Genomic DNA, 15018 nt, shown 5'->3' on the forward strand with positions numbered 1-15018 from the left:
AGTGTATCACACGGAAGGTTTAGAGCTTTTGCATTAAGTTCTTATGTGACTGCGTTTCCTTTATGCTCATCCAATCAGAATGTGAATGTGTTTATCAGACGCCATTCCTTTCTTGGGAACTCCTTGCGAGGTGCTTCCGCAGGATTCCAAAGTGACCCCTCATTTGGTAAAAAACCGAAAAAAAAACGTGACTTCACAAAATTACTTCCAGGCTCACTTTGATTGCAGTGCGAATTGGTGGTGTAGAAAACGACTCCAATGTCACCCCCCTTGGACCCTGTGTCCCTACTCCATCATTCCCCTCCTCCCTCCGTCAGCCATCTCACTCTTTCTGCACCCTGCAACCCATCCATCATCCCCGCCTCTCCTGCACCTGATCCTGGCCCCAGACACCTCCAGCAACTATCCCCATCATCCCCTGCATCCCGATCCTGGCCTCAGCAAGCTATCCTATCATACCCCGCTATCTAACCTGCAGACAATCCTGGCCAGCGACCCCCAGTGAGCTAGTCCCAACATACCCCTGCCTTCTCCTGCATCCCGATCCTGGAACCCAGGAACCAGTGAGCTACCCTCAGCCCTGACTTCTGCATCCCAATCCGGCCCGGACCTATCCCATCGTCCCCTGCTTTCTCCTCATCCTCATCACCTCTTGCCAAACATGCGCAGCTAGCCATCATCCCCTGACTGCTCTATCACAAGATGAAGGATGACAGCGTAAGAGGGGGCAGGGAAGGAGGACTGCATCCAGAGCCACTGAATGTGCCAAGGTGCGATTCAAATCATTGAACCCTCAAATTGCTCTGGTGTGGTAATACAATGTGCACCATCCCTTTGCTTTAATCCGCAAGACGTGACTTGCGTGGAATAGAACTGAACTCACTTCCCCATCAGTTCGGAAGGGCAGTGGAAAGGCAACCAGGGGTGGACAAAACATCACTCTTGCATTGCTAGAACAAGGAGTGGACTGTGGATAAGCTGCACTGCAACCCCCACCCCCCCCACATGTGATAGGTCCATACTTTCACTTTACAAGCATTGTATTTTCAATGAGTCACAAACCTCAGTGACGAGTCCAAAGGACAGCAGCACAGTTTAGGCACCCCTCACCCTAGTGAGAATTCAGACCTGATTTGCTTTTAGACACCAATTCTTTTTTTTTTAAGAGTCCATGGTATACAGAGAACCCTCTCCGTACCATTTCAGATAATAATAATAATACATAATATAATAAAATAATAATAATAATAATAATAGGTTTTATTATGATACGCCCAATCACTGGAATCCGCGTGGTTCATGAGGGTACTAACGCAGGTCCCTGCCTCAGGTCATCTAAGACAGACCAGATGGAGCAGGTAGTGTGCGGGGGGAGGGATCTCCAGGCATGTCGCCTCCTCGCGGCCTGGCCAAGGCAGATGCCTGAGGGAGGACTTCTTGTCAGGCTAGCCCCTGATGGAACTGGGCCAGCCTTCTCTCTCCCTGCAGAGGCCGAAGAGACAGTTAGGGAGGGAGGAGCCTCCTCTTCAGGCTAGCCCTGACGGTACTGGGCCAGCCTTACTCGCTCCTCGAGAGGCCGACGATGACAGGGAGGGAGGAGCCTCCTTCTTCAGGCTAGCCCTGATGGTCCCTGGCCCGCCTTCTCTCTCCCTGAGGCCAGATACACAATTTTCTTCCTCCTCAGCTTTCTTTACTATCCAGCTTTCACATCCATACTTAGAATCTAGAATCGTATGCTCTATGAGCCTGACTTTGGTATTTAATATGAGTGAACTATACTCAGTTTCCTATAACTCCTGCTCCTGCTATAGAAGGATCATTTATGGGTTCTTTTCGACTGTATTTTAAAAGAAACATCTTTTTGAAAGTAGCACAGTGAGTAAATTATTACCATAAGAATAACAATAATGCCTGACCTGAGATTCTAGGTGTTATTGTCCCCCAAAACTCATTGTTCCAGCTCTGGTCCAGCGAAAATAAGTGAATGGCAGTGCCACTGTGGGAAAATATGGGGCCCCTGACAACATATCCAAAGGTACTTCAAGGGAAATTATCTACTACAACTGGAAAGAGATGCTATGAGCAATACTAAGAGTGGCAGTTCTGAGGTTGGAAGGAAGGGCCCATACTTAATGTCATAGAAGCTGAATAAAAAATACTGAGGTTCTTTTTGAGTGCAAAGTCGGAGGTTACACTTCCAGGTTTAATTAAAACTGCTTGGTGGAGCAAAAACTTGGACAGAGTACCATTTGTGGTCAGAAGTAAAAGAAGCCAGAGAGAAATAGGAGAGAGGGGAGCATTTGATCCAACGTTGAAGCTTTCTGAAGTGACAGCTCTGAGAATTTTCCTTGCTGGACCGCCTGCATATAAATTAGGGGTGGAGGATTGCAGCTGCTCCCCTTTTATCCCTGCCGTTGCCTCTGCGATCAGGCGCTTAAGGCAGCGGTGCTAGCAGCAGGGAATACAGCAAGAATGAGGGGGGGGAACGGGGGGGGTGGCTGAGAAAGTAGAAGGGTCATCCCTGATTGAAGATGAAAGGGATGGTTTTAAGGTGTTTTTTAACAAAATGATTACAGATAAGGTCCACCTCTTTATGTTTTGTTTTCCAAGAGCTAGTGTCTTCAGCATAAAAAGGGCACAAGAGTCTTGGCGCTTAAACGTGAGAACATGTCAAACTAAATACAATCTTTATAACTTAATAAATCTATTAGTCGTACAGTGCCACTTGTCCGTTTTTTGTTTTAGCTTCTTGTCTATGTAACCTTCTGGTTTCCAACACTGAGGCATAGATACAATTATATGTGGGACGCTTGTTAGACACTGGGGTTTGGTTCCCGACCCCCTGTGGATAACAAAACCGTGGATGCTCAATTCCCATTAAATATAATGACATAGCAAAATGGTGTCCCTTAAAAAAAAATGAGGAAAATTAAGGTTTGGATATTAAATGTATACTATTTTTTTGAACTTTCAAACCATGTATGCGTGAATCTTTTATAAAAAAGATCCCATGTTGAGATGCTGACTGTTACTATAATCAATGCACAACAGAGAGATCTTCAGTTGGAGAAAAGTCCTGAAGGGGAGAACCATATTTGCGGGGATGGACGGATTGATGACTGGGGATGGATTGATGGCATATGCCACCACCAACATCCCAGGGTGGACTATTTGTGCTGGAATTTAAGAAGAGTGGAAGATGTGGCATACCGTACTAGGACAGGGAAACAGGACCATAGAATGCGGCGCATTGGTTGGAGGTCGATTGAGAGAAGAGAGTTATGAGTTGTCTACGCAAGGGTATGGGCTAATAATATGGGGATCCTCTTTCAATGAGAACTTCCTTTACTGTATTCAGAGGGAGAGCATCAGCTATTAAATGAGAATGAGCCGAAGGGGAAAGGACCTTTATGTGAACCATGGTGGGAAATTGCTAGGGCCCTCCTTGATTAATCGCCTAGTTTTTGAGACTTTATATACATAGAATAACATGGTTTATAGGCTGCGTTCAACTGCTGCCTCGGGCCTCATGTGAGAAAATTGTAAAATAATGACATTTTTCTATGGCATCTTGTGCATATGTACGAGTGACAAATCCGCTGAATTTTAGTTGGCAACTATTTCTGTCCCAAGAAGGCGTGCGTACAAAAAATTTTTTCAACGCATATTTTTTTGTGGTGGCAAGAAGTTTGAACATTTAACAAATTGCTTGCATGTTGAGAATGTAAACAATTGGAGGGTTTTTTTACAGATTTGTCAATCTAGGTTAAAGATTTGAATCTTCAAACTCTTAAGTCTTCAGTCAAACCCTAGCCTATTTCAACCATTAGGCAGGAATTTTCCCCCAGCTCGTTTCTGAGAAAGTAAACGATAAAAGTGAAAGTTTGTTCATACCAGGATGGGGGAGGAGAATCACCACCCACTTTCGTCTCTGAATAACATACATACATGGTGACTGTCCTGTCAATCTTTCAAAACACACTAAAATGTTTTACATCAGTAATTTTTACACTGCCCGTAGGATGGATCCCCAAAGCATGATCATTCCCCATCAATATGCAGTCAGGAAAGAGGCATATGCCCATGAGAAAGCCTGCTTTTATACTATTGAGTACTACATTCATCATTTGGTTATTCACTGAACTAATATCCGTCCCCCCCCCTCTTGAAAAATTCATGTAGAAGACAGCATATAGCCCTTGTAATACTGGGTGTAATTTGGCAGTGCCCTAAGCAGCTTTTAAGAACGAAAACAACAGCAAAACTATGTAGTTCGAACAGCTGGTGGATGGTGAATGCGTAAAGGGCCCGTGCGATCCCCATCAGGAGCAGAGGATGGGTAGTAACGGGGAGAAAGGCAGTTTGGTAAAGTAAATTAAACAAATAGGAAAATAAAATAAAGCTTATGCTGATGATAATGATCTCCAAAGCCTTGGGTACCGCCCCAAACAGTTTTTGTGTAAAGGCCAATAGCACTGGGGGCAAATGACCTTCTAGACAATCATCAGGCAAAGGTTAAGGTGTTGTAATTTTTTTGGTCATACCTCATCTGACACAAGAAGGACGGGTTCTACCACATTGCTAAAAACCGCAGTTTCCACTCCAAACTGCCATCCAGAATGTCAACTAAAACATCTACACTGTAGAAATAATGCAGTTTTGACATCATTTTAAATGCGATAGCTCCATCTTATGAATCCGGGAATTTGTTAGTTCTACAGAGCTCTTTAGCCTTCTCTGCCAAAGAGGGCATGTTTGCCTCACAAGACTACAACCCAGATTCGGTAGGGTGGAGTCATGGCAGTTTAAAGTGTGTCAAACTGCATTACAGCCTCCCTTCTTAGACCCGGATTGGAATACACGATTTCCAAGCAAGACACGGTTTTTGAAAATGGTCAAAAGTAAAATTCAAATATCAAATCTGATTGTTTCCCAATTTTTATTAGCACACCATTTGCTAGGTCATTAATTAATGAACGTGAGCATACAGGGATTTTTTGTTATCCAAAGGGGATCTTGAGCCAAACCCAAGCAATAACAAGGGTCCACTGTAGTTCTAGAGTGTAGATGCCCCAGTATGTACCAGGCCTCTGCCAAGTTCCACTGTAGATCAGCTGCGATGGCACTAAATCTGGGTTACAACCCATAACCAGGCTCAAAATGGAATTGTAACATGACTTGGTCATCCATGTAATGCAGAAAAAATAAAAAAATAAAATGGAATACATTGTCGAATTGTCTAAAGTTCTAAGCGTATCATCTCAACCTGAAGCTTGAAGAGACTTTTGTTTTGGTTTTTTTTTTCCCAAGTTTGACACCACTTTTTAAATGCTGTAGCTCCCTTATGCTTGTTTTGGGAAGGACTGATCTCTCCTTACCTGCGGGTCAGGTCCCTTAGTCTTCAAGCAAGACCATTTATTCATTAGGACTTCCATCTGATATTGGGATGGCATGAGTCACATTTTATATGCCCCGGCTCCCCTTCCTCATCGACACAATGCTGAAATGTGCATTGGATGCAAACTGCTTTGCCTACAAATTGGTGATGGCAATCCTATTATCACCTGATGCAATTTTCAATGGGTTCAAGCTATAAAGATCAGCTCAGGCGTTACCATGTCAGTGCACATGTTTGTGGTGTGGTGGGGGTACTTTAAGTCAGGCCCCCCATTAGTCCTTTTTGAAATTAAAGTGCCATACCAACTTGGTTTACATGTTTATGGCTGTACGCCAGCCCGTTGCCTCCTGTCAGCTGTCTAAAAAGGAACTACATGAAGATGAAGCAAAGTCAAGAAAGTTTTTTTTTTCCTTGTGGTGGTTATTCGCATAAAAAGTTGGCAACCAGTTTTGAAAATTCCCTAAGTTTAAAACCTCTTCCATGTTAACTCTTTATAACTTGATTGTTTTAATTTGAACACTGCCTTGGAAATTCCCCTTTATTGCCCCAGGTGCTTTTGAAATGCATTGAAAGATACATTTCAAGAGGTCTACTTCTGAAGAGCATTTTTGTGTATATGTGAACTGTGCAAAACAAAGATGTGGCTGCTCAGATGACTGTGATGAGAACAAAACTGGGGCTAGTGTTAGTACAACTAGATAGGAACCGTTAGACCGCACCGTACGTGTAAAGTAAGGCACGATTTAGTTATTTTTTTGGCATGGTGAAGGAACTATATAATGAAGAGATCCTGTAGACATCTACTCAGGGGCTTGAGTCTCCGGAAAATGTGTGATAGGGAGTACAGCCAATAATTGCATAAGCACTATTAAATACAGTTGGACTGAACCATTGACTAAAGGTGCAGCACTTCATCTACAATGGCAGTGCTATGTTCGCCTGATACAGTGAACAGAGCCTTATTGTCAGTAAACATCCTTCTGAGTAAACACGATGGCACAGCAGGTTCGGCACGGAAAGGGTTGGAAGAGGCGGGGGGGGGGGGAGGGGGGAGGGGACAGACCTAGGTTAGGACGATACTTGACAAAGCCAGCAAAGCTTCGTTGGCCTTTTGAGGGCTGAGGGAAAGCAGAGAAGAAATTCGATTGGGATGAGGGGGGGAGGGAATTGGGGCGGGAATAAATAGCATCCACAGATTAGTTCAGAGAGTGAGAAATCCAATGTTAGTAACTATTTGTAGGGCATTTGGGGTGGCACTGGCTGGCGATGTGCTTCCAAGCGCAATTAAAAGTGTATGGACCGGCATTTAAAGCCAGCAGGGGTGGACCCAAAGATCGGGGCGTCAGAGCATCCTGCCTGTGAGTTCAAATATCTATGGAAGCTTCTCCAAACCCGTTCTGTACGCTTACGGTGCCAATCCACACTGCAGAAATACCCCAGTTTGACAATGCCATGGCTCAGTGATAAGGATTCTGAGACTGTAGTTATTGTGAGTCAGTGCACCTTCTTCGGTCAAGAGCGCTGGTGCCACAGCAACTAAAGTTCCCAGAAAGTCCCCTATCGGGAGTCAAGGGCATTAAAGTGGTGGCCAACCGTGGAGTATTTCTACAATGCATAGAGGACCTCAGTATCAGCAACGCTGGTAGCCCCAATATGGCATGTTCTTCAGCATAGTAGAGGTACCAGTACTACATTGCAAGTTTGTTGTTTAGATACCATATCAAAGGACTTTTGTTTTGCCCAAGGGATTTTTTAAGGGTACGACTATCTGAATTCATTACATGATTATTTAAAACAATTCCATACAACTTTAATTGTCACAGCTCGGCTCAAGGAATCCTGCGTCTCGTTTTGTGTGGTACTTAGAATTCTTAGTGTATTCTGCTGAACGGCTAGAGCAAGGACTTGGAAAGTGCAACCTTCCAAACATGTTGCCACACCTAACATTCTTCACTATTGGCTATGGCAGCCAGACTCCGGGGAGTTGCAAGTTCCACCATCTATATTCGTCCAGTCCGGCACTGAGACCTCTAGAGTGAATTTGAAGTATATCCTCGCAAACTATAAACTCTATAGACAGAAACAAAAAAAGCCCTGACCATTAAAAATTGTACAAACGGCTAGAATGTGTAGTGTAGATACAATGGAATCCATGTTTGGGTGACTTTTTGTATGTCACTTTTTTACACTTTTGAAAGGAGGTATTGCATTACCTCTTTGGGCAGTGTCCAACCCAACCGCCCCCTTCCACAAAAAGAAAGAAAGAAAGAAAGAAGAGCTTAGAAACGGTTTTCAGGCTTGGAGGGAGGGAGGAGGGAGGGAGGGGAGGGGGTAGATTTTTGTGTTTAATGAGTATTGAATTGTGTTTAATGTTTGAGTGGATTAATGCTCTCTGCAGATTTCGCAATATATTGTTTTAGCTGTCCCTTGTTTTTAACTTACGGTTTGGTAAGGTACTATGGGTCCTATAGTGAGGAGGAAGGATGGGGTGAATAAATAGAATGAAATAAAATACCTGACTCCTCAGCAAACCTACCATTCTGCAACTGGGAAAAAAGAACTGAGGTCATTCTTCGGACTCTAGTGTGTCATTCCCTTCACCTAAAGTTGCAGGCGGCCTCTTACTCTCCTCCACTAAACAGCTGTGTACTGACCCCAGGACTGGAAACTGCTTTCCAGAGACTTAGCGCAATGGAGCGCACATGAGGAGTGTTATACACTGCCAGACGCTGGAATATAAGGATGGAACAACATCCGTCTATGTCTGTTTTTTGGCTGCGCTGCTTTGACTTTGATTACATATTTGGATTTTTTCAATCTTATTTTCATTTTATTTGTTGTGTTGACTGTACGGGTAACTTTAAACTGTTAAGAAAGTTTAGAAACTAGCTACCCAGTCATGAATCAAACTGTGTTTGGATCTGTCCTTGAGAGCCAAAAATGGAAAGTATCTGGAAGTAAACTTAATGCAACGAGAAGTGGTGCTGAAAGGGAACATAGACATAAAGTGAGATTAGACTTTGCAATTTGGTTGGCTGGACAGAAGAAAGAAGCATTCCATAACTATATTCAACCCATGTCAGTTAAAGGCTGCAATTGCACTGCAGAAAATAACCAATTGAACACCACGTTAATTGCCATGGCTCAATGCTAGGAAGCCTTGGGATTGATTTTTTTGGTGGCACCAGAGCACTCGACAAAAGAAGGCTAAATATCCAAAACTACAATTTCGCCAGAATCCCATAGCCTGAGACAGACAGTTAAAGTGTGGCAAACTGGATTATTGCTGCAGTGTAGAGGGCATCCTATGTGTACATTGTTTCCATACCATGCATGCGACTGAGCTGATGCTGGTGATAAAGCCTGCAGCTTTACTTAAAGGGTTTTGGTTATGAAATACCCACCTTATGAACGAAAGATGGTGTTGGTTAATGACCTATTATTAATAAATTCATAAAAATAACAATTATCCTCATACACACAAACATGCTCCCGCATAGGCCCAGATTTTTAGATTGCCTTCAAAATGAGAGACAAGAATCTAGTTGATGAAGACATGAGCCAGTACTTTGCAATTGCCCTCATGTCTGTTTGTGGCTTCCTTTCTTCCCAGAAGCATTTGATTGACGACAATAATGGAAATGGGAACAGAATGGTGACAAGATACCCTTTTGTTTCTGTCACCAGGGCTCTGCTTGAGTTCTTAGGCTATCCGTACGTGGTAGCTAAATATTCAGTAAGGACTAATTCTAAGTAAGCATGGGCCTTAAAGATTAAAAGTAAAGGTAAAGTGTGAGTGGGACAGCTCTTTGCTCTTCGGTCAAGCGCAACCTCTCCTTGTGAAAACTTAATATTGTTATTATGTGCTGTCAAGCTGTCTAGTATCTCTTGGGCAAGATTTGTTGTCAAGGTGTTTGCTGCTGCCATTTCTCTAATGCTAGAGTGTGTGACTTGCCCAAGGTCCATCCAGTGGGTTTCCAGGACTGAATAGATTCAAACACTGTTCTCTGGAGTCCCTATTCCAATATTCACACCAATGCAGCATGAAACCTCTAATGCCAGAATATATAATGAGTTAATGCGAGAATATATTTCACAGAGCTGCATCTGCACTGCAGAAATAATGCGATTTGACAACACGTTTAGGCGGTCCATGGCGCATGCTCTGAAACCTAAATTTGTAGTTATTAGGGCATGAGAGCTTCTCTGACGAGAAACGCTAATGTATCACAATTTGCAAAATCCCAGAAGTCCAGAACTTCGGCATTAAAAGCAGGGTCCAAACTGGTTTATTCCGCAGTGCAGAGGCAGCCTAGTGACCAAGTTATATGTGCTGTCTGACTGGCGACTACACAAAGGTGCTTCATTCATCTGGTTTAAATTGATGCAAAGTGTTACACCCGTATCAGGAAGTAAGATTCCATTAACTTTACACAAGTATGTATGAGATGGAAGAATAGCTTATTTTGGTTCCTTCTCCCAACACCCTGTGCAGTAAGGACTGTCTTTGTCTAAATAGAGAAATCATCTAGGCTCATGCTGTTCATGTCTTCTGAACTGCTCAACTGAGGCGCTGTGGCTCGCAGTGCAAATTTTGAAAAGTTACGTTTTTTGAATTATAGCGTTCTAGAATTTCCCATCGATTCTAGAAGTTGGGGATTTGGGAGATGGAATTAAAAAAAACTTTCAAACTTCTACACCAAGCCATGAGGCGCGCCAGAGTCTTTGGTGATTTTCCTTTCACTCAGCCGATAAGTCTGGTTAGCAGGCCTGCCTATCGAGCGTACAAATGTGGTTTCAAATGTGACAGAGAAACACTGTTTAAACCTAGCTAATCTTGCCAGATCTAAGGCTATTTCCAGTTTTAAATAGCTCCCTAAAAACACGTTTGATAAGCATGCTTCTTCCTCAAAGAAAGTGAGAACTGTACAAATGTGTGCCATGAGCAGTTCCAACCTCCACCAGAAATTAGTGCCCTCGATCCAGCTGCCTCTATCGAATTCCATACTCTCCCCGAATTGATGGTAGAGTATTCCGTTTTACAGGGACAGGGTTCCCCAAATATTTTTTGTAGTGCAAAGCCGGGAATTTCCCATTTTTTTTTGTTAAACACCTTCGAGTCGAGTCTGATTCATACAACCCTTTGATAATATCTCCAAAGCGCCCTATCCGTTAGTGCTCTGCTGTGGTTGCTGCAAATGCATACGCAACACTTAAATAGAGTCATCCTCTGCATGCATTCCTTCTCTTGCTGCTTTCCTCTACCTTTCCTACATTGCGTCTTTTCCAATGAGTTGTGCTTCTCATGACTGGCCAAAGTACGACAACCCCAGCTTTATCATCTTGGCTTCCAGGGAGGTTTCGGCTTTCACCGTTTCAAGACCACAGTTGTTGGCTTTTGGCTGTCCCTGATATCCTCAGCACTCTTCTCAGCACCACATCCTCAAATGAATGGATGTTCTTCTTATCTTCTGTTCCTCATATCCCAGCTCGCACATCCAAAAGGGCAATGAGGAAAACAATGGATTTGTGATGCTAATTTTCGGGCGCATTTGTATCGGTTTTTCATTTAGGAATCTTTTCTAGGTCTTTCAAAGCTAAGCTCCCCATTCCCAGTCTTCTTCTCTCTCTTGACTGCAGTCCTCATTCTGATCATGTTTGATTCCAGGTACAGGAATCTTTTTACATTTCATTTCCATTGTCTGAGTTGAAGTTGTTTAGATCCCTGCTAAATTTCCCTTAGCGTGTCCCTTGCTCTTATCTTGTATATAGGTAACGCTACTTTGACTAAAAGATGCATGTAAAGTGGATGAGTCCGAAACACTCAGTACCAGAAATATTTTCTATAAAACAGAAAGGCCTACTACAACATAAAAAGGGAAAGGGGCAGTTGGGACAAAATGAAACGGATGAGTAAAAAGCCCAAGACATGACCAAAAGCAGAGAATGTTAAAAAGTTGTGAAGCAGCCATTGCAACCAGGACCAGATGGTAATTTGATAGCCAGCCCCCAGTGAAAGTATTCATGTTCATGGCATCTTTTGCTGCTTTGTTCGTCCGATTCAACTCTCCCCCACCCTCACCCTTAAAGATTGTCATTACCAAGACTTGTTTGGGTATTTGAAAAAGGAATCACTAAGCAGGCAAGTTTTAACAATTCAAATGATATCATAATTAAGATTTTGTTTGAAGTAATGGTGAAAAGGAACTGTATTTAAAGTCAAGTGTAGCCTCATGTTCAAGAATTAAACTGAGGGGAGCACATCTAGGTTCTGGAACGAATGCTAGTCACAAAGAAACAAACCAAAAAAACCTCCCATGGCGAAGTAAGAAAAACCCTCTTGCATTGCAATTTAGGCTGCATCTGCACTGCAGAAATAAGCATTGACACTGCCTGTTAACTCCACGGCTCAGTGCGATGGATTCTGGGTGTGGAGTTTGTTGAATATTTAAAAGTGTACAGGAGACCAGTCTCTTTCTGGCAGACTTAGCCATGATTGTTAAATTGTCAAGTTTTAAATGATGGATTTTAGGTAGGGATTGTTTGAATAGTGCACATCTTATTTGTCTTTTTAAACGATGTGTGGTTGTAACTGATGTGTTTTATGTGAGCTGGTTGTTAATTTTGTTTGTCTTCCACTCGATTCATGGGGGAGAGGCAGGTAAGAAAGGATATGATATGATGATCTTTCGCTCTCAAGAGTACTGGCAGCCACAGCAACGACGATGCCAGGATTTTTGCCACATTGAGTCCATGGCATTAAAGTTGGTGTCAAACTTGTTTGCATTATTTCTGCATTATTGCCATATTTTGTCATTGCAAGATGCAGCCTAGTGAGGGGGCAGATTTAAAAAGAAAAGTGTGATTTTTAAAAATATATATAGTTTTAGGTTTTGTTGGTTTTTAACAAACTTAATATCTCCCTCTTTTTGCCCATGGCTTTTATCGCACCCAACCCTCCTCTCTCTTTGATACTGGAGAATGCCAATAGTCCTAGATAATCCCTTATTGCATGCGATCCCATACAGCACAATGGCACACTGGAGGAATCACTGTGTAAGGAGTTCCTCCTCGTCTATATTGCGTTTTCAATGCACTCTAGAAGTACTTCACCCTTTTGGGGAAGAAGTGCAGCACACAGAAACTAGAGGACAAAGGGTTTTGAAAACAACTTTACACACCAGACTGCGATCCGGCTTAGTTTCTCCCAGTCCTGCTTTAGTCAAAGGAGAGAAAAGAGAGCTTGGCTTTTTGTCAGGGCCATTAATGGACTAAGAAGGCGTTCAGAGTGAAAGTGGCAAAATGAAAGTGATGTGGTAGGAGATCTGGCGTGTGCAATTTATGGTTCAAGGGTAATTTAGCTGGGTGTGGTTATTTTGTCTGATACGTATATACCTGTGCAGATATGGGTACAGATAAGAGATGCGGTTTATATTAGAAGAGAGTGTGTGCATTTCTCTTGTTTGCTGCCTTTTTAAAAGCATGGTATGCATAATATTGAACATTTTATGGACATTGAAATAAGTGTTGTTTTGCCAGTTGTGGCTCAAGGAGCTGTGCCAATAATATGTTTAAGGGTGGCATATTTCCATTGTTTTAAAATTCCAGGTGATGATGATGATGATGATGATGTTCACTTTGGCAGGCAATCCGAGCCATTCTCACATGGAGGTAATCCCCACTGAAGTGCAGTGGTCTTGTTTCTGAGTAGCTATTATAACTGACTATTCAAAGCCAAATTTTCGCACACATAGAGGGTCCAACGTTTCAAGTGGGCTTTCTCATTAACGATTCTGAAATCATTATATAAATGTCGTGCTTCCCTCTTCTGTACCGTCAGTTTAATCTGTGAAGAAGACACAAGCTATATAGATATTTTATAGAGGTTTTTATTTCTATAAAAAGGATTCAAGGAAGGAGTTTGTGCTGATGGGGAAGGGAGATAAGCACAGTTGCCCTCGAATGTCTACGACGACACATTTCTTCTTTACACTAAAACTATAATTGCGATGTATTATACCTTACATATTCCATTGGCATTTGTCCTCTGATAATCTTATTTAGCTTTAGTTGTTTTCTCGGCAAAAACCTGGATAGTTGTGGCATCACAAATATATATAGGTGTACCTGGGTATTTTTAGGATTGTGGAGCAAATTTGTTTTAAATGGTGCGATGGGTACAATGGGCGTGAGGAAGTTTCTTTTTGCATAAGTTCCATAAAAAAACAATGTGAAAGGCTCAAGAAGGTATAAATTTGCCTTTGATTCTGCATGTTAAAAAATACATCAAATGTATCTGCCTTAAATCCTATTCGTAACCTCTTTGCTCAATATCTGGATACTAATCCCTTTACAGAAAAGTTTGACAGCAAGGCAAACATAACATGGAAAGAACAGAGATAAGTTCCTATATCCCCCCCCAAAAGGAGAATAATTCTACATGTTCCAGCAAACCTTATTCAAAAACTAACAGTATGCCCATGTTAAATGAAAAGGTGAGGTAAACGTTGCATTATAAACAGGTAAACAGGAACCTTGCTAGAGACACATTTAAAGCTGCTGTCCAATCATCCAGGGATAAACTTTTATTTTTCCAGCGTCCACTTTTCTTGTGAGGTCCGTACATGCTTTGCCAACAGCGCAGGACGGTTATGCGGCATGCTAGCTCCTCTCCATTTTTCTTTCAGTTTTGTAAGTCATGCATGCTCGGATGAACAGATGTCCTCCGGATCCGGGCATGTCGCTACATTTCAACCTTCTGTCCAAGAATTTCAAAATGTCCCCAGTTTGAGCTTGATTAAAAAATGCCTGAATGTTTTATTTCTAGTTAAGCCTTTTAGCTTTTGTCCTGGTATGTCTTACTTTTTGAATCCCTAATGTTTGCATGTCCTCCTTTGTCCTCAATTTGCAGCTAGGACATCTGTCACCCTGTACATGCTGCATGAGCGCCACTATGTTAACTTCACTTTGTAGACAGGCACACTGGACACAGTAAGATTATAGAGGGAATAGCGCTCTACTAACTCGTAATTTTAATTGCATTATTTCTGTAGACAATGCAGGATGTAGCCAGGGGGGAGGGATCTGGGGTCCGGACCCCCCCCGTCCTTAAAAAATGATGGTGTGTGCTGCTGCGCCGCACGCACTCAAGCCCCATTAATAATGGTTGGCACTTAGTCTGGACCCCCCCCCCTTCCATTTTTGGTGCTTTTCGGCGCTTTTTTCACACGAAATCGCGGCTTTCAGCGCTAGCGGCTTATGGCTTTTCGGGTTGCGAAGCTTGCGGGTAACGACGGCGCCGCGGAAGCGAATTATATTCGTAACCCGGGGTACCACTGTAATAATAATAAAATTTTTATTTATAACCCCCCAGCCCTTCCAACGATCAGGCGGCGGTACAAAACAATTAAAACACACAAATCCATATAATCAATAACAAAAAAGTAAAACCATACAAATACATCAAGACATCAAAAAAGTCACAGGAGAAAAGCCCATGCCAAACCTTTGGCCACGGAAGAGGAGGGAGGCACACGGATATTTACTCTGGAATGCCTGTTGAAACAGGAAGGTTTTTAATCCTTCCGAATTGGGCCAGGGTGGTAGATGAAGCGGAGCTC

At 42.6% G+C, this 15018-nt stretch overlaps 1 protein-coding gene across 1 annotated transcript in view; it reads left to right on the top strand.

Moving 5' to 3' along the window:
• The window catches only part of AURKA (aurora kinase A), a 90647-nt gene that overhangs the window by 35869 nt on the left and 39760 nt on the right, over positions 1–15018 (top strand). The window lies entirely within an intron of this gene.

The sequence above is a fragment of the Sceloporus undulatus genome, chromosome 4, assembly GCF_019175285.1.
Source record: "Sceloporus undulatus isolate JIND9_A2432 ecotype Alabama chromosome 4, SceUnd_v1.1, whole genome shotgun sequence".
Taxonomy (NCBI): Eukaryota; Metazoa; Chordata; class Lepidosauria; order Squamata; family Phrynosomatidae; genus Sceloporus; species Sceloporus undulatus.